Below are 20677 nucleotides of genomic sequence, written 5' to 3'. Positions count from 1 at the left end.
GGGGTCAGGGTGTTGTGTCGGGGTCGGGGGTGCCATGTCGGGGTCGAGGTGTCGTGTCGGGGTCGGGGTGTTGTGTCGGGGTGTCGTGTCGGGGTCGGGGTGTTGTGTCGGGGTCAGGGTGTTGTGTCGGTGTGTCGTGTCGGGGTCCGGGGGTCGGGGTCGGGATGGCAAATCCTCGACCCCTCGGCGACCCTCGACGCCTCGACACCTTGATCCTCGACCCCTAGACCCTCGACTGCTTTTCCCCTCGATCCTCGACCCCTCGACCACTCGGCGACCCTCGACCCCTCGGCGACCCTCGACCATCAGCGACCCTCTTTTTCTATTTTTCCTACTTCTTTTTTCATCTTCTTCTTCTACTTCTTTTTTTTCATCTTCTTCTTTCTTCTTCTTCTTCTCCTTCTTCTTCTACTTATTGTTCTTTTTCTCATCTTCTTCTTCTTCCTCTTCTTCTTCTTCTTCCTCTTCTTCTTTTACCTTTTTTTCATCTTTCTTGTTTATTCTTAAAAAACAAAGAAAAACTAAACTAATTAAACTAAACTAACCTTTTTTCCTTTTCCTTTTCCATAACACACTTCACTGCTTCAACCTAAGCTAATTAAACTAAAAACCTAAACTAATTAAACCTACTAACTAAACTAAATAACCTAAACTAATTAAACCAAAACCTAAACTAGAAAACCTGAACTAATTAAACCTAAACTAATTAAACATAGAAACAACATATGCAAGTTTGCTTCTTTACCTCTGGTTGGTCACAAGGGAGAGGGGAAGAGCAGAGACTCAAGGCGTGCTACCGCTGCTCGGGGTGGATGGGGATGGCAGATGGGGGTAGAGGTGGAGTTCCTGCAGCTCGCGACAGATCCGGGGGCGGTGAAGCTCCTGCGTCCTGCATTGGCCGTTGGCGGTGGTCGACAAGGGGCCGCGTCGATGGAGAGCAGCTGGGTGGCGCCCAAAAAAGACAAAAGAGGAGGCGGGCATGGGTGGAGCTCACGCGACGAGCAGTCGCGGTGGTTGACGAGGTGGCAGGCCACGGGGAGGGGGCGCGGGTTGAGGAGGCCGAGGGGATGGGCGGACGGCAACGGTGCAGCTCCGGCGGCGGGGCGGGGTGGCGCGGCGTGGCTCCGGCGATGGGGCGGGGTAGGGTGGCCGCCACCGGCCTGTGTCCGCTGGGCGGAACGAGCGATGGGGCGGGCTCCAGTGGTGGCGCGGGGCGGCGGCGGCTTGTGCACGAGGGCGGCGCGGGTGAGGTGAGGGGAGAGAGAGAGGGGAGAGAGAGAGAGGGGTGGGGCGCGGACCATTTTTTAGTTAGATCAAATTTCTTTGACATCTGCTAGCAGACGGCACGGAAAAAAGCCTAACTAGTGGGGTGGGGCCGGGGAACAACCTTTGGGTTGGCCACTTTCTTTGCCATCCACTCGCAGACGTCACAGAAGTTTTGCCGTCTGCTAGCAGACGGCAAAGAGGGGGGCGTTAGGTTGTGCTAGTTAGTGGGCCATCGTTACTCTTTTCCGTCTGCTAGCGGACGGTAAAGCTTCTATGCCGTCTGCTAGCGGACGGCAAAGAACTGGCTAATGGTAAACATGATCTTTGCCGTCAGCCCTATCTTTGCCGTCAGTTTACTGCAAGCTGATGGCAAAGACCTTTTTTGCCGTCAGCTAGCAGACCTCAAAGAATTGGCTGACGGTGAAGATCCTGATTCCAGTAGTGTAAGAACATCTACAGAGAGCAAGGATGGAAGCAACTCAGCAACAAAATCAACTTTGGTTGGCTCCCTGGTGGAGCGCCGCCGAGCCCAGTGAGTGCTTTTTTTGGAATTGTTGCGGCACGAGCAAACCCGCGACAATCGAGAGCTTCGCGACTTCGCGAGAAAGTTTGCCCCTACCGTGTTGTGCATTGTTGAGACTCAAATTAGTGGTGCGCGTGTAGAAGCTCTAGCTAGTACGCTAGATTATGATAAATCTTATGCAATTAGTAGTCAGGGAAGGAGTGGAGGAATTGGTATTTTCTGGAATAAGATAAGCAATATTGAGATCTTGGGTGATTCTTGTTAACATATTGATGCAGAAGTGCGGGAGGTTGGTAAGGATCCATGGAGATTAACATGTATCTACGGAGAGGCTCAAACCCACCTTTGACACCAAACTTGGGAATTAATGAAGGGCATAGCATCCCTGAGCACAGTGCCTTGGGTGTGCTTGGGCGATTTCAATGAGGTTTTACGTCCGGAGGAACACCAAGGAGTAGCCATACGTAGCAACGCGCAGATTCAAGCTTTCGGAGATGTTAACGATGTATGCATGCTCATGGATTTAGGATATCAAGGATGTTTTTGGACATGTGAGAAAAAAGTGACCGGAGCAACTTATATGCGAGTGTGCTTAGACCGAGCATTGGTTTCTCCAAGTTGGTTGTCCCTGTTCCCCTTTGCGACATTGAGCCACCTTACAGCGGTGTCTTCGGACCATGGCCCGATTCTCCTATGTTTTACAAACGAAGAGCCAGGTGGTGTGCGAGTGAGGGATTTCAAGTATGAAGTGATGTGGGAAGCACACGAGGACTGGCGGGATGAAATCTTGACCAAGAATGCAGTGGCACCCGGATATGGCGTTGGTGATTTTCGTGACAAGTTGCTGAGAATCTCCTGTTATCTTACTGTATGGAGTAGGGAGTCTTTTGGCAACGTGCGTAAAGAAATAAAGCAGCTCACACCATCACACGTCAATTACAGCAGTTGCATGATGACCCGGCAAGGACGGGGCTAGCTCACTTGGAGATCAAGATCAATGAAAGACTAGTGGAGTTATAGCACAGAGAGGAATTAATGTGGCGACAACGTTCAAGGCTGCAGTGGTTATCAAAACTTGATAGGAACACTAAGTTTTTCCACATGCTTGTGAGTATGAGGCAGAAGAAAAACATGATAAAAATCCTTGTATAATTCCTTTGGTGTTCTTACAAAAAATCTAGCAAAATTGAAAGCAGTGGTACTAGATTTTTATAAGTCCTTGTATACTTCAGAAGGAGTGGCCGGAGTTGGTGAGGTGTTAGCGCATGTGCCATGCAAGGTGACACCAGCAACGAACGAAAGTTTGTGTGCCCCATACACTAATGAAGAGGTGAAGCGGGCTCTTTTTCAGATGTTCCCTACTAAAGCGCCGGGCTTAGATGGTTTTCTAGCACACTTCTATCGGCGGCACTGGGACTTGTGTGGGGATGAGATCACATCTGTTGTCCTTCGAATTATCAGAGGCGAGGAGAATCCTGAGAGCATAAATGATGCAATCCTAGTTTTGATCCAGAAAGTATCGGGCCCAACTTTGATATCACAGTTCAGGCCTATAAGTCATTGTAATGTTTTATATAAGATAGCATCGAAGGTGGTGGCCAACAAACTGAAGGTGATTTTACCAGATATCATATTCGACGAGGAGTCCGCTTTCGTGCCTAGACGTCTAATTACTGTCAACATTATATGTGCTTATGAATGTCTCCACTTTATGAAGAGGAACAAGTCAAAGTCCAACAGTTTATGTGCCTTGAAGCTTGACATGATGAAAGCATATGGCAGGCTTGAATGGGATTATCTACAAGCCATTATGAGCAAGTTGGGGTTTGCATCCTCCTGGATTGAGATAGTTATGTCCATGGTGAGATCAGTTTCTTTTTCAGTCTTATTCAATGGTGAGAAGCTTGAACAGTTTAAACCCACTAGAAGTATTCGTCAGGGAGATCCCATTTCCCCTTACATATTCTTATTGGCAGCAGAGGGCTTAAAAAATAGTCCTCAGTCATCAGCTCTTGGAGTTCAGGTGCCCCCCACAACACCAGTTGTTAACCACCTTTTGTTTGAAGATGACTGCGTGTGGCTTTTCAAGTCTAGCGTGGAGGGAGCAAATTCAGTATCAAACCTATTGGACACGTATTGTGCTGCATCTGGGCAATGAGTGAATTATGAAAAATATTCAATCTTCTTTAGTAAAGGATGCCCAGACTCACTTTGGCAGGAGGTGAAGGATTGCCTCAATGTGCAGAATGAATCACTCAGTGAAAATATCTTGGTTTGCCAACAGAGGTACGTCAGTCCAAGAATTGTACCTTCAAATACCTTAGGGACAGAGTGTGGGAGAAGGTTGAAGGTTGGATGGAGAAGCTCTTATCGGTAGCTGGGAAAGAGGTCCTCATCAAATCCATCGTTCAAGCAATCCCTGTTTTGTCGATGTCCTGCTTTAGGCTCCCTAGAGGACTATGAAAGAGCATAACATCTATCATACGCCAGTTCTGGTGGGGGGGGCAAGCAAGGGAAGATAAGGCCTTGATGGGTGTCGTGGGATGTTATAACTAGGCCTAAGGACCTAGGTTGACTTGGTTAATGAGATATGGAATTGTTCAATATCGCTTTATTGTCGAGACAGGGATGGCGCGTGCTACAAAAGCCTGACTCTCTTAGTGGACGTATGCTCAAGGCAATTTATCACCAAAATACATCTATCTTGGAAGCGGAACTAGGGCCCCGTCCCTCTCAAATATGGTGTGCAGTGTTAGATGGAAGGGACATTTTAAAGTTGGGAGTTATTCACCACATTGGTGATGGTGCAACAATATATGTATGGCCACACAATTGGATTCCTCGTACTGGTCTACCCCAACCACTTACCTCATTGATACAAAACCCACCGCAGAGAGTGGCAGAGCTGATTGACATGATAAACGCTTGCTGGAAAGAGGAGTTGGTGTGCCAAGTTTTTGTGCCAATCGTTGTTGAATCTATTCTCAGAATACTTATATGCTTGAGACAGTTAGATGATTTTTGGGCATGGTCTGAGGACCCGAGAGGCCTTTTCTGGGTGAGGTCAGCGTACAATCTAATATATCGTGTCAAAACTAGCCGCGAGGCATGGCTAGAGAAAATGGAAGGGTGTGCAGACCCTGTACTGGAGCGTAAAGGATGGTCCTTTGTGTGGGGTATGCAAGTTCCTTCAAAACTAAAAATGTTTACCTGGAGGTTGGCACAACACTCCTTACCCACTGGAGATACTCTTCATCGCCTCAATATGTCCTCGTCTCATGTGTGAGCCATCTGCGGCGCATATGATGACTGGAGACACACACTCTTAGACTGCTCTTTAGCAAGGAGTGTGTGTGCACTATCAAATGAGGAAATGGTGCAGCACATGTGTATGAACCGGGATGAAAATGCGAAGGGGCGGCTGTTTGCTATGAGTGAGTCTCTACCACAACAAGAATTCCCAAAAATGATCATCACACTCTGTGTGATTTGGTATTCACGGCAGAAGAATATTCATGAAGGAATTCTACAAACTCCATTTGCAACACATGCACTTATAGAGAGAGATATCTCTGACTTGCAGTGCCTTTGAAAGCCGGAACCCAGACCATAGGCAGCGGCAACACCAAGACCAAACTCCTGGATACCACCCCAGGAAGGACACACAAAGATAAATGTTGATGCAGCAGTGTCCATGTCGGGAGGCTTTGGGGCCGTAGGCGCTATTTGCCATGACAATTCGGGTATCTTCCAGGGGCATCAGTTGTGGTTTTCAGGAATATTGAGGAGCCTGAGGTGCTATAAGCATTGGCGATTAGAGAGGCTCTATCTCTAGAAAATGACCTATACATTCATAAGATATCAGTGGCATCTGATTGCAATTTGGCGGTTGAAGCTATTCAGAGGGGATCATCGACTCTATATGGTGCTATTGTTCCCGAGATCAACCAAAGTTCTAGTAGTTTTTCCTCTGATTTAATTTTACATGAGTTTAGAACCTCGAATGTCGAGTCCCACAAACTAGCAAAGCATGCTTTGAGTCTAGGGACGGGTCGCCATGTTTGGTTTGGTATCCCTGGAGATCTCTTGTTCGTCCTTGTAAATTGTGTGATGGTTCAATAAAGCTTTGTGAGTTTGCCTAAAAAAAGCTGTACAAATTACTAACCGGTGCACACACTCATGTGCTCTATATCTGTAAATGGGCCAGCCCATGTAGGTGTTTTCTTTTCACCAGTTTTTTGGGGAGCCTTTTCAAATGTTTTGTACTGTCTTTTTTGTGGGAAGTTTTCTTCTGGTTTACCCAAACATGGATTTATGCCGGTTTTCTCTTTTTTTTTCTTGTTTAAGCGTCTTTTTTTAATTGTTCAAATTTTGTAATTTGTTTTTTTTACTTTTCCATATTTATGTAAAACAAATTCAAACCAATGAGCTTTCATCAAATTCACGAACCTTTTTCCAAATTTTGGGAACTTTTTTCTAAATTTCGTGTCTTTTTTATGTTTGCGAACTTTCTCCAAATTACAAAAATTTCCAAGTCATGAAGTTTTTGGAATCTGTAAACTTTTCTTTCAAAATTGATGAAATTTTTTCTAATCCATGTTTTTTAAAATCTGCAAACTTTCATCAAATTTGTGAACTTTACTTTTCAAGATCGATGAACTTTTAAGAAAACTATGTATTTTCAAAATCGTAATTGTTTTCCAAATTCGTGAAATTTTTAAAGTTGTGTGAATTTTTTTTCAAACCCGTGAACTTTTTTGACTTCACGAGTTTTTTTTTTTTGAATTTTTCGTTTTTCTTTATGCTTTCCCCAAAAGTCAACGGTTGACCCATGAACCGTTGATCGGCAAATACTATACATCGCCCGGTATAGGCTTACTGGTACAGGGCGCACACACCCTTGTCCACGGTGGGCTGGTCCACAGTCCTATTTTTTTTTCTTTTTTGAAGATGCAAAAAACAAAGGGAACCCCGATATAGGCTTACTGGTACAGGGCGCACACCGCCTTGACCATGGTTGGTTGGCCCCCAGTCCTAACTTTTCTATTTCGAAGACGCAAAAAACAAACTATGTGTACGTACCGTAATTCGAACACGTGATCACCTGGTTCAACCTACGTGATCATCTGGTTCAACCTACGCAAGGTTAACCAATCGGACACCTCCCTTGACGTGCTTAGTTAAAGGATTTTCTTCTTTTCTTCTTTCTTTTTTGCTGGAACGATTTTCTTAGTTTTTGTTTTCTTTCTTTATTCATTTCCATTTTACCTTTTTTGCTAAATATTTTTTCAAATACATGAATTTTCGTTTCAAATTCGTGAACCTTCTATCTAATTCGTGAATTTTTTTTGAAATTAGATGAACTGTTTTCAAATTCAATGAACTTTTTTCAAAATCGATGAACTTTTTTACAAATTTGATGAGCTTTTTTACAAATTCGATGAACTTTGTCAAAACCGATGATTTTTTTTCAAATCCGATGAACTTTTTTCAAAACGGATGACCTTTTCTACATATTCGATGAACTTTTTTCTAATCCGATCTACTTTTTTCAAATTTGATAAACTTTTTTTCAAAATCCATGAACTTTTTTTGAAAACCGATGAACTTTTTTCAAAACCGATGAACTTTTTTCAAAATCGATGAAATCTTTTAAATTTTGTGAACTTTTATAAAAATTGATGAACTAGTTTTCAAAATCATGAACTTGTTTTTTTAAATCAATGAACTTTTCAACTAATTTTCAGATTTACGTTAATGTTTCACTAAAACAATGTTTTTTTAGAGAGACACTAAAACAACGGTTAAGTAGCGTTAATCCTTGTTACAGAACAATAGTACGTGTTTGGTCTAGTGGTTCTCACGTTAGTTGACAAAAGACGTGCGATCGTGAGTTCGAGACACAGTGTCCGCACTTTTTCTTCATGTTTATTTTTTACGCGTCGCGTCGTTGTTACTGTGTTCGATTGAAGCTCACCTGGGCCGACCCAGTAGCGTGACGATTCTAGCGCCAAAACGTGAAACCGGCGCGATCGACGAATCAAAGGCGCCTTGGCGAAGGGACCGTATCGCGCGTGTAGATGGGTCGGCCTATAGCTGTGGACTAGTGGGCGCCAGAACTCTTAACCAACACAATAGGCGTCGATTAGGAGATCTCTAGGGCTTTCTTGTTCATAGGTATACTGCGCTCACGCCCGCAACAATTGGGACAGCCCATTAAAAAGATTACACTGCGCTCACGCCGGTACAAAAGAAAAAAAGAACAAAAATTGGTTAGAAGCTTCTCCCGAGGGGTTTTGAGAGGGTTCTAGACGCTTTTGACTGGTTTTTGCTTGATTTTGTATTTTATTTTCATTTTCCTTTTTGTTTCTTCATTTTAATTTATTTTTCTTTAATCATTTTAAAATTATTCATGAACTTGTCAAAAATCATGAATACTTCTTAGATTCATGATGATTTTTATTTTTCCAATTAGGTGAATTTTTTTTCAAATCCATGAACTTTTTTGAAATCGTTGATTTTGTACATCCAACTTTTTTTTCAAATTAATGAACTTTTTTGAAACTCAGGATCATTTTCCAAATTCATGACCTTTTTATAATTCAAAACATTTTTGAAAAATTTGTTCTTTTAATTTTCACGAACTTTTTTGAAATCGTGAATAGTTTTCAAATTTGAGAACTATTTGAAATCCACAAACAGTTTTCCAAAGGTGTGATTTGTTTTCAAATCCATGTACTTTTTCAAGTCCATGAACATCTTTCAAATCCACGATTTTTTCAATTGCATGAGCATTTTCCAAGTACATTAAATTTTTTCAAATTCATAAACTGTTTTCAAATATGTGATTTTTATAAATATTTTCTAAAGTCAACGGTTTATTGGCCAATGATGATAAAGCAAAGGAAACAGCTTCGTGACCACTGAGCGAGCGACTGCATGGTCGTGGGAGCGGCCCGCGGCAGCGGTTGCATGAGCGCCACTTTCCCCGAGCTAGCACCATAAGAGCCAATTAGGAGGTGCCGGCCAAGTGGTTCAAAAGAATTGTACTATTTCTCCGACAAGTAATTCTGGATGGAGGGAGTATCTAAGTTGAACATGGACTTTGTCTCTTCCTATAATTACTTCGTTGGTCTGGAGAGTTTGTTCTCATGGGACGGTCTTGGTTTGGCAAGCTTATATATGTACAGTAGGTTGTCTAAAAAAAATGTACAGCAGGCATTGGATTTGACAACTTCCGCCCAGTTTTGGGACCCCCACCCCTTTTTCTATTTTTCTGTGTTTTGCCCTACTGATTTTATCGTTATTTATTTATTTATGTTCAGATAATTGTGATTTTGATTGAATACATGCTGAATATTTCTAAATACATGTTGAACATTCATTCAAAAATGAACATTTTTTTAATTCATGGTGAACATTTTGTTTACACATGTTAAACATTGTCAAAAGCATTGTGAACATTATCTAAAAATATGTGAATATTATTGAAGTGCGATGTTTTTTTATAAATGCCATTCACATTTTTATATGTTATGACAGTTTATTAAAAGTACACAAACACATATTTACATTGCATGAACATTTGTTTTAAATGTCTACCGATATTTTTAAAATGTATGAACATGTTTTTCTACAAATTACACAAACATTACTATTTTACCTTTTTCATGAATACTTTTTTGGAAATATCCTGAACATAGTTTGAAACGTGCGAGATCGTTGAAAAGCTCTGGATATGACGATCATGACCTACGTTGAACATTTTCACAAAATCATTACAGTTTAAGAGTAGTTTAGAAAATTGTGTTTTAATGTTGCAAGGGGCTGTTGGATGGGAGCCCTTGCCTACCCTGCCAATATATTGGCATTGACTGAAGCATCACTCCTTGTTTGGACATGGACCAAAATTTTGGCATGCCAGTAGGCTCCAGCCGTTCCTCTCTATCTTTTGCGCCAAATCACGGGCGGAACGAGGGCGACCGAATCGGCTGCCAATTATTTGGCGCGCCCATGACGCCAACGATTTGGCAGGGCGGGCAGAAACCAAACATCCTCTAAAAATAGGGGTGGTATTCGAGCCGAGTCCAGCTGACTCGGCAAAGCTCATTTCATTAACAAGCTAGCTTGGACTTGACTTGTTAAAGCTTGTTTAATTAACGAGCTAGATCAACTAGACTCGTTACTATAACGAGCTCAAATTCAAGATTGGCTCAACTCGTGTAACTCGCGAGCTGACTCATTTAGCTTGTTAAAGATATGAACACAAAATCTTACGAATATGATAAAAAGATAACTTGGGACTTGTGTGCGCGTGTCTGAGTTGTGGCAGATGCCGACAATGCAGTGGGACCAGATCACCTTCTTTTTGCGGCCTTTGACTCCAAGCTCGGTGGTGCTGGCAAACATACATTAGCAACAGAAGGTAATAAAGGAAGAGAAGGAGGAGATGACCAATGCAGGCAGGGAGTTTATGACGCACACACGGTGGTCGTGGCGCAGGCGCGGTGGTACCGCCGTCAAAATTCACAAACAAAAGAAATAGAGCATACAGGAGGAAAAACACGGGAGGGGTCTCTCGCTACTTCAATAGGGCTGGAAGGAGAGAAATCATCGCGTGCGATGTGTGAGTCTCCTGGGCAGTTGGGCCTTGTGCTTTGCCCTAGGATGCAAGGTGCTCAGTGGCTGATCTTTTTACTACCCTTAAAAAGGTTGATTTTTTTTACCGAGCCTAACGAGTTATACGAGAACTCGTGAGGTCGGCTCATTTAACACGGCAGCAATGCTACACTCACGGAAGGATTTTTACAGTTTTCACAGACCTGCACTGTTGGCATCATTTGATTGGGATTAGGGAGAGAAAGGGCCCCACCCACCTGAAAATCAGGGGGGTGGAAGTTAATTAGCATTAGAAGGGTCCATAAAACGTCTGTGTTTGTCCGTGAATGTAGGATTATTCTTTAACATGGTATGTAAATGATCTTAAACTAAAGCTCGGCTCAACTCGTTATTCTTTGAGTTTGAGTCAATTCGAGCTGAGTCACGAGCTACTCGTTTAGCTCGAGAGCTCGAGCTCTTTTTCCAGCCCTACCTAAAAACATCAAGAGTATTTTTACTTCATTTTCAAACGGTTTTTCGGAATGCTGCAAAGGATATGTTGTTGAAATGCTGATGCAAATGCTCTCCTTTTTCATTTAGAAAGTTTTCTCAAATGCCCTATAGTTTAAAAGTAATTTAAAAAATGGTTGGTTCTTTTTACCATATAAACGATATCGTATTTTTGTCCTCATTTTCAAACGGTTTACTGTAATGATGTAAATGATTTGGCTTTGGAAAATCACATGCCAATGCGCTTCTTTTCATGTAGAGAAGTTTTCCAATTCTGAAAGGTTTAAAATAATTTAGAAACATCATAAATTTGAATGAGAGTGTATTTTTTAGTTCATTTGTTGGAATGTAGCAAATGATATGGTGTTGAAAAGCAGGTGCAAATGCAAAACTATTTGGTATAGAACTCCCCCAAATCCGTTACGATTTAAATTGAATTTTAATAACAGTGGAATTTGTTCTGAAGGAGTTTTTTTTCAAAACTTGCTTAGAATGTGGGAAATGACTTATGGTTTGAAAGTCACCAAAAATGCCAAAAAATTTCGTGTACAAAGTTTTTCCTAAATCCTAGCTGTTTTTGATCAAGTAAGAACAAATGCAGAAACTTAATACCCTGCCCCACGAAGCACATAACATCAGATGTTATCGCTCACACAGAAATGGAGGGACCAATCCGCTCGTCAATAGCGCGCCGTGGTGTGTCAATTTCCCGCTTGGGCGAAAAGCCGCTTTTGGGTCGGCCCATAAAAATGGGGCCCACCCCAATGAAAATTCGGCCTCACTCCATGCCAGATCAGTACAGGCAGGGCTGGGGTCTACTATCGGCATAATAAAAAACAGGGTAGCATGAGCATACTGACAGACAGGCGATTCCAGGAAGCCATATTAGTATTGAACATATAAATGGTGAAAGGGTGGCAGCCATTCTCAGGCCATCCACATCAGCTATGAATAGTGGCAGCGGGCAGGCCATGTAGGCAGCAACGAGAGAAAAAGGGTCGACATCGAAAGTAAAAGGGACCACATCCACTACTTCCTGCGAGAGAAAGGTAGCGACCGCAGCTGAAAATATCTCCTCTCTCCCTCCTCATGCGGCCGTCGCCTCCTCCTCTTCCCCGTCCCTAACAGCCGCCTCGCCCGCTCCGCCTTTAGCGCCTCCTCCTTCCCTTCCTCTCCTCCTTCACTGCCTCCGGATCTAGACCACATGATGTGGACAATGCAGTGGCATGGATTAGTCCCTGCTGCAAGAGAGAGAAAATGAGAGGGAGAGAGAGAAGGAAGGAGAGGAGGGAGAAAGAGAGAAGAAAGAGTAGCTGGAGGTGCGTCGACCGGCATCGGCGTGCGCTGGCGAGGTAGGGAGGGACCTAGCAGTTGGCTGCGGCTCGATCCACTCCATGGTTTTGGATGGGGCACCGTGGGGGAGCTAGGGAGGTGGCTTGGCCAAGCCATGGCGCTGGTGCTGCGGAGCGCCGCCTCGCGCTACTTCGTCGTTGACAGGGCCTACGAGTACCACCACCCTGCCTATGCGATGCCGCCCCAGGGGGATTAGCAGCAGCCCCCCTCGCTGCAGGGGCCCGGCCAGCAGGTCGCGGCCAAGCTGGGGCCAGGATCTTGCATTAATGCGTGCGTCCAGCTGCTGTGTGTAATTGTGCTGGGATCCTTCACCGTTTACGATCCAAATATCCTGAACAATGGAGTCGCCATACTTAGCCTTTTTAGATTGCCTCTATCTTCTGCTTGCTTTTTCTCATGAACCACAATAAGATTGGGGCTGTGTTCTCCTGGTCCGGCAGTCCCAGATATCTAGACTGAAGCCTGGGGATCTTGACCATAAAAGCCTCTCTGCAAAACTTGTCTTACCAAGCTGCATTCAAGAAGTGATTTTGCTTTGCATATGACGTTTTGTGTCCAACCTGCGTACAACACTAGGATCACACCTTCGTGGTTCAAGTAGGGGTTTCATCTCATGGTGGTTTGCCATATCGGACCGGTACCGTATAAAAAATCGTCATACGCCTAGCACTGCTCCTCAATAAGAGTGATGGTTTCCAGCTTTGTGCAACATAGCTGACAAAAACTGTTATTTTGCCAGTTTTTCACAAGCAAGTGAGGATCCTCCTTTGCACGAGCTACCAAATGTAAAAGCACCACTTCAAAGGCACCTGTGGTTTCCTTGTGGGGTGTTTAATTTGGTTTGAATTGAACCAAGAAAATTCATCCTGTACAACGATTTTTCTTTGTACTCTCATGCATAGGGTGAAGCTTCATAGTCTTGTACCTCTGCCCTAGGATTAGTTGGAATTGTGCTGCCTGCAGGCATAGCATAGTGAATTCCTGGAGAAGGGGTCATCCCTGTGCTAAGATCATCAATTATCTTGCATTGTTGAGAACAACCACCTCTTGATCTATGCTTTCTACATGACATCTTGTTAAGGCTCGGTGCCAGGTCTTTGAGAGTTTTGCCATGCAATGAATGCTCATTCTAGAAGCTGTTGTGTTGCCATGATGTTGCTTGTCGATTTTATGTTTGTGTCACTTCCATTTCTTGAATTTTACCATTGGTGTAATTGAGCTAAATTTAACGAGATTTTGCCATGTCCTTCCAGATGTACTATGTGAACCAGGAGCTTACTGTTGAGGATTTTCTTTATGAGGATGATTACAAGATAAGCCTTCCCGGGACCAATCAAGAAATCCTCAATAACCTTCAAGGGATTGCTCACCAAGAATATCCGCAGTTCAATTTGACACAAGAGTTACCCCCTAATGCATATGTTGATATGAACAACAATGGGAAGAATGCTGGAGATGTTTTCGTCGAGATGTCAGACTTCCTCACAACAATGTCTCCGGCACCTACTTCATTCCTAAGGCCGAAGTGCGCTCTCTGGGACTGCAGCATGTACCGTGCTGAATTGGCTGTGAAGAGGGTCCTCCAGGGCTCGAGGCACAATGCATGTGATCCGCCCAAGAGGTATTGATCTAAAAGATGACCCTTTGTTTGTTGCTCTTAGTGTGAAAATCCAAGGAAAGCATGTTCGTGTTCCTGTCTGTGAAGGGGCTGCTACTACGAAATTGTCTTGGGATGCACCTAGTAACTTCTTACCGCATAATTCATATTCTCACGTTTGTATCGGTACTGGTAATTAGTTTATGTTCTGGCTATTGGTTCATTTATTTCTATCATTTGCAGAACTTTTCGAGCTTTACATATTTGAAGGTGAATCTATGAGAGGATGGCTTTTCTTTGACAAACCAATAAGGGCGTTCGATAGTGGAAACCGGAAGCAGAGCTCACTGCCAAATTACAACAGCCGTGGCTGGCATGAATCAAGGAAGCAAGTGATGAAAGACTTTGGGGGTCTGAAGAGATCATACTACATGGATCCACAACCATCTAGCAGCTACGAAGAAGAAAGTTGTTGCTCCAGTTCTTTCTACTAGGTTCTTGCTTGCATATGTTAAGCCATGACCTTGTATCGTGATATCATATTTACAAAAATCTAACCTTTTTGACCAACTGAAAATTACATATCTCATGTTCTGCTAGAAGGAGTTGGTTCTGAACTTCTGCTAACAAAATTTCAACAAAATCAAGGTTTCCCGAACCAAAGCAACTTCTCTTTGTATTATCCTTTGCATGGCGATCCAACTAAATTGCATAAATATGTATCTCCTTCGGACATGTTTGGAAGATGAGTATTTTGTAACAATGGGTTCCAGTATTTAGATGATAAATCCTTTTGGGAAAAAATATGAAGGAAACAGTGGCAAGTTCTAGAAATCCCAAACTTGAGAAGGATACATGCACTAGTCCCTGATAACACTACTAAAAAAGTCACATCCATGACATTTTGGCCTGAACGAGTTTTTTCCTGTCATGGTTATGACACTTCTATGACTATAATTGTGACAAAAACACATATCATCGTAGATGTGGTGGGCTTGTACTTCTATGACAAAAAACCATGACAGAAATGGGCTTTTCATCCTGGGCGGTCCGGGGACGCACCTGCATGACATTCTTTAGGCCATCCATCGCATCAAAAATCATGGTAGAAGTGAGGGTGAGGAAATTTTCGCGGAGTTCCTGGTTACGGTGGGTGGTCGGGGCCGAGCGATGCAATGTGGTTTGCGCGTTTCTCTCTCGTACGTGCGCGTGTGGTGTGGGTCGTGTCTCTATAACTGAACCCGAGCAAGAGGCATTTTCTTACTGAACCCGAGTGATCGCCTGCTATGTACCGAAGCCAATCGATCGGTCCCTTCGCTGCTAATTGAACCCGACCGACTCCTTCGCTATTAACTGAACCCAATCGATAGCTGCCGCTGCTTACTGAAGCCAATCGAACCCCCGTGTGAGACGTAGCTAGCTAGCCGGTTGGGTTGCCTTTGTATGAACAGTGCATGTTGCTGCCGCACGCGCGATACGTAGAACGAGTTGAGACGTGGTGAGTCGAGATGGTTGGGTTGGGTGTGGATGAACAGTTCCCAGTGGCGGTTGGATGAATAGGACCCCGGTCATGTAGGCAGTTGCCGCTGGATGAACAGGACCCCGTGGTAGTACGCGGTTGCCACTGGATGAACAAAACCCCGAGGAGGCCGCCACACACCCTAGCCGGTTGGGATGGATGAATAGGACCCCGTGGAGGCTGGTTGAACTGTAGTTGGTCGTGGATGGATGAACAGTAGCCCATGGATGAACAGTGGCTGGTGGAGGCTGGAGGAGGTCAACGGTGCATGAATAGTAGCAGGTGGAGGCTGGAGAGGAAGTCGACGGTGGATGAACAGTAGCCCGTGGAGTCGTGTTTTATGGTATGCCACACCCCTCTCGATGAACAAGACCCCATTTCGAGCTTAGGTGGTCGAAGAGAAGTCCGTTTCCTTTATTTTGCGGTAAGCCAAACCCCTCTCGATCAACAGGACCCCGTTTCGAGCGTAGGCGCTTGAATAGAAGTCTGTTTCCTCCGTTTTTTGGTACGCCAGACCCATCCCGCTGAACAGGATCCCGTTTCGACCGTAGGTGGTCGAAAAGAAGACCGTTTCCTCCATTGTGCGGTACGCCAGGCCCTGTTCCGGCTGTTCCGTCCAAGTCGGTTGGCTCTCGATGAACAGGACACATTTCGTTGCCTCTCGATGAACACAATGCTGTTTCTCCGTTCTGAGCCAACAGGTTGCCTGCCGATGAACAGGACACCGTTTGTACGATCCGTTGCCTCTCCATGTACAAGAGCCCTGGCCATACGTATGCACGAGTACGCGTCCGAGACCACGCTCGTATGTACGTACATGGTCGTATGTTTTGCCCTATGGTTGTATGTACGTGTACACAGTTTAGGCGAGACTGCCTGAACTGCTGCTTCGGGGGCTTTACTACGACACGTTCTGCTGCTTGCTCGGCCACGGTTCATCATTGCAGAGAGACCGATCGACCAATATGTACATACACGTTCGCGACCAGACAGACAACACTATGTATGCTTTGACCGGGTGGGTCCCAGCTGTCAGGGAGGATAAGGAGGCACTTCCTTGCGTGCGAAGATATAGCTGGTGGGTCCTAGCTGTCAAGGGGAGGGATCATTTTTTCACGCCTAATATGGAGGCACTTCCTTGCGTCCGAAGATGTAGCTGGTGGGTCGAGCTGTCAGCGTCACCGCGTACAGTCATCTTCTGATGGTTGTCGCTCGTTCACCATGTTAACCACGCCGTGCCGAGAGCACCAAGGCGGTGGACGATGACGAGGCCTAGGAAGGGAACGACACGGAGCCGGGGAAGATGCAGTAGCGGATTCCCGTGCGGAGGGGAATACGAGGGTTGACTGCTTCAGCTATGGTGTGAGCTTGCCGTCCCCGGAGAATAACAGGGTGTGTGGGGTGAGTGGAGGGATGGCACCACCACTGCAGGATGCTGCTAACGTGACACTACAATCAAAGGCCCTTCGATGAAACTATGTGCGATGCATTAATTGCAAGCGGTGATGTCAAAAAACCGTCAAAAAAGATGCAAAACATTTGCTATGGTGGATACATCAAACACGGTTCAGATTTTAGTTGCGTGTGCGATGCGGGGCATATGGTTGATCCATACGAACTGTTTGCGCTATACGGGTCGCCTGATGAAGGCGTGTGTGATATACAGCATACAATTCACCCCGATAAACTGTTTGTGGTGAGGTGGAACAACAGAAACAGGCAACGATATGAAGGTGCGATATATGGCAAACAGTTCACTCGGATGAACTGTTTGTGATTAGGCAACACAAAAGAAGCGGTTAGCCAGATGAAGGTGTGTGCGATATATGGTATACAGTTCACTCGGATGAACAGTTTGGGCTGAGATAAGAGAACATAAATGGTTCAACTTAACAAGATGTGTGTGATACATGACAAACAGGTATGTAATCAGAAATGTGTGGGAAGACCGATAACAACACAGACGATTCCTGTTACCAAGCTGTGTGTGTTGTGAGCAAACGATTGCTGGTATACAATTGTGAGTGATGGATGAAATCATCACCGACACGTTCCATGTTTAGTCCGTGTGCGATGTGATTTGCACTGTCTACAGAACATCAACATATATACATATAAGAATAGTATTGCATAACCAAATTAAGCATACAATTACATAAGTGACTACACACATAACATTTCCACACACCGAAGTAAGCAATTACATGCATACGAAACTAGGAGAAATGAGCATCTAATCATCTACATATTTTTGCGACTACACTTGCCATTGCTCAGCTTTCGGCTGGATCCCTGGCCGTTTTGGGGAAGGAGGCACTTCCTCATGTCAACGATCCGTCGGTACATCTCATAGCTCGTGTTGTGAAGTTTTCAAGTTTTGGGTAAGGATTTGATGGACTATGGAATAAGGAGTGGCAAGATCCTAAGCTTGGGGATTCCCAAGGCACCCCAAGGTAATATTCAAGCACAACCAAAAGCCTAAGCTTGGGGATGCCCCGGAAGGCATCTCCACTTTCATCTTCGTCTATCGGTAACTTTACTTGAGGCTATATTTTTATTCACCACATGATATGTGTTTTGCTTGGTGCGTCTTGTATGATTTGAGTCTTTGATTTTTAGTTTACCACAATCATCCTTGCTGTACACACCTTTTGGGAGAGACACGCATGAATCGTCATTTATTAGAATACTCTATGTGCTTCACTTATATCTTTTGAGCTAGGCAATATTGCTCTAGTGCTTCACTTATATCTTTTTGGAGCACGGCGGTGGCTTTATTTTATAAAAATTTATGAACTCTCATGCTTCACTTATATTATTTTGAGAGTCTTTTAGAACAACATGGTAATTTGCTTTGGTTATAAATTTAGTCGTAATATGATAGGCATCCACGAGGGATATAATAAAAACTTTCATATAAAGTGCGTTGAATACTATGAGAAGTTTGATTCTTTATGATTGTTTTGAGATATGAAGATGGTGATATTAGAGTCATGCTAGTGGAGTAATTGTGAATTTGAGAAATACTTGTGTTGAGGTTTGTGAATCCCCTAGCATGCACGTATGGTGAACCATTGTGTAACGAAGTTGGAGCATGAAGTATTTATTGATTGTCTTCCTTATGAGTGGCGGTCGGAGACGAGCGATGGTCTTTTCCTACCGATCTATCCCCCTAGGAGCATGCACGTAGTACTTCGTTCAATGACTCATAGATTTTTGCAATAAATATGTGAGTTCTTTTTGACTAATGTTGAGTCCATGGATTATACGCACTATCACCCTTCCACCATTGCTAGCCTCTCTTGTGCCGCGCAACTTTCGCCGGTACCATACACCCACCATAGACCTTCCTAAAAACAGCCGTCATACCTACCTATTATGGCATTTCCATAGCCATTCCAAGATATATTGCCATGCAACTCTCCACTGTTCCGTTTATTATGACACGCTTCATCATTGTCATATTGCTTTGCATGATCATGTAGTTGACATCGTATTTGTGGCAAAGCCTCCTTTCATAATTCTTTCATGCATGTCACTCTTGATTCATTGCACATCCCAGTACACCGCCGGAGGCATTCACATAGAGTCATCTTTTGTTCTAAGCATTGAGTTGTAATTTTCCAAGTTGTAAGTAAATAGAAGTGTGATAATCATCTTTATTAGAGCATTATCCCATGTGAAGAAATAAAAAAAGGGAAAAAAGAGGCCAAAGAAGCCAAGAAAAAAAAGAAAAGAAAAAAAGGAAAAAAATGAGAAAAATAAAAAATGAGAGAAAAAGAGAGAAGGGGCAATGTTACTATCCTTTTTCCACACTTGTGCTTGAAAGTAGCACCATGATCTTCATGATAGAGAGTCTCTTATTTTGTCACTTTCATATACTAGTGGGAATTTGTCATTATAGAACTTGGCTTGTATATTCCAACGATGGGCTTCCTCAAATGCCCTAGGTCTTCATGAGCAAGCAAGTTGGATGCACACCCACTTAGTTTCTTTTTGAGCTTTCATACACTTATAGCTCTAGTGCATCCGTTGCATGGCAATCCCTACTCACTCACATTGATATCTATTGATGGGCATATCCATAGCCCGTTGATACGCCTAGTTGATGTGAGACTATCTCCCTCCTTTTGTCTTCTCCACAACCACCATATTCTTTTCCACCATAGTGCTATGTCCATGGCTCGCGCTCATGTATTGCGTGAAAGTTGAAAAGGTTTGAGAACATCAAAGTATGAAACAAGTGCTTGGCTTGTCATCGGGGTTGTGCATGATTTGAGTATTTTGTGTGATGAAGATGGAGCATAGCCAGACTATATAATTTTCTAGGGATAAGCTTAGGTATTGTCATCTATGGTATGCAATCCATAAGTGGCTCTCATAATAGATTCATAAGGCAATTTAAATATTCTTACTAGGAAAGTGTTTCATGCATTTCCTTAACGGAAATTGGAATCTAATGTTTCCTTCTTTCATATCAATAATTACACCAATCGTTCTAAGGAAAGGTCTACCAAGAATAATAGGACATGTAGGAATGCAATCCATATCAAGAACAATGAAATCTACGGGTACATAAATCCTATTTGCAACAATAAGAACATAATTAATCCTTCCCATAGGTTTCTTAATGGTGGAATCCGCAAGATGCAAATTTAAAGAACAATCATCAAATTCACGGAAACCTAGCACATCACACAAAGTTTTTGGAATCGTGGAACTAGCACCCAAATCACACAAAGCATAGCATTCATAATCTTTAATATTAATATTAATAGTAGGTTCCCACTCATCATAAAGTTTTCTAGGGATAGAAACTTCTAGTTCAGGCTTTTCTTCAAAAGATTGCATCATAGCATCAACGATATGTTTAGTCAAAGCTTTATTTTGATTATAAGCATGAGGGGAATTTAACACGGATTGCAACAAGCAAATACAATCTATTAAAAAAAATTATCGTAATTAAATTCCTTGAAATACAAAATAGTGGGTTCATGGCTACTTAAAGTCTTGACCTCTCCCATCCCACTTTTGTCAATTTTTGCATCTAGATCTAAAAACTCTGAATCATTGGGATGCCTTTTAACTAAAGTTGACTCATCTCCAGTCCCATATTTATCAAGATTCATATTGGAAGACAAAGACTTAATAGGAGTCACATCAATCACTTTTAGATCTTCATCATTATTATCATGAAAACTAGAATAACATGCTTTTACAAATCAGTCTTTTTTAGCACGCATCTTAGTAATTATTTCTTTGCACTCATCAATGGAAATTCTCATGGTGTTGAGAGACTCATTGATATCAT

At 43.3% G+C, this 20677-nt stretch overlaps 1 pseudogene; it reads left to right on the top strand.

Moving 5' to 3' along the window:
* The first annotated feature begins 13491 nt into the window (after nucleotides 1–13491).
* Nucleotides 13492–14341, top strand: LOC119350302 (annotated as a pseudogene).
* Nucleotides 14342–20677: the final 6336 nt, after the last annotated feature.

The sequence above is a fragment of the Triticum dicoccoides genome, chromosome 1B, assembly GCF_002162155.2.
Source record: "Triticum dicoccoides isolate Atlit2015 ecotype Zavitan chromosome 1B, WEW_v2.0, whole genome shotgun sequence".
Lineage (NCBI taxonomy): Eukaryota > Viridiplantae > Streptophyta > Magnoliopsida > Poales > Poaceae > Triticum > Triticum dicoccoides.
Note: the sequence above shows the minus strand (reverse complement) of the source record. Positions and strands in the feature narration are given on the sequence as shown.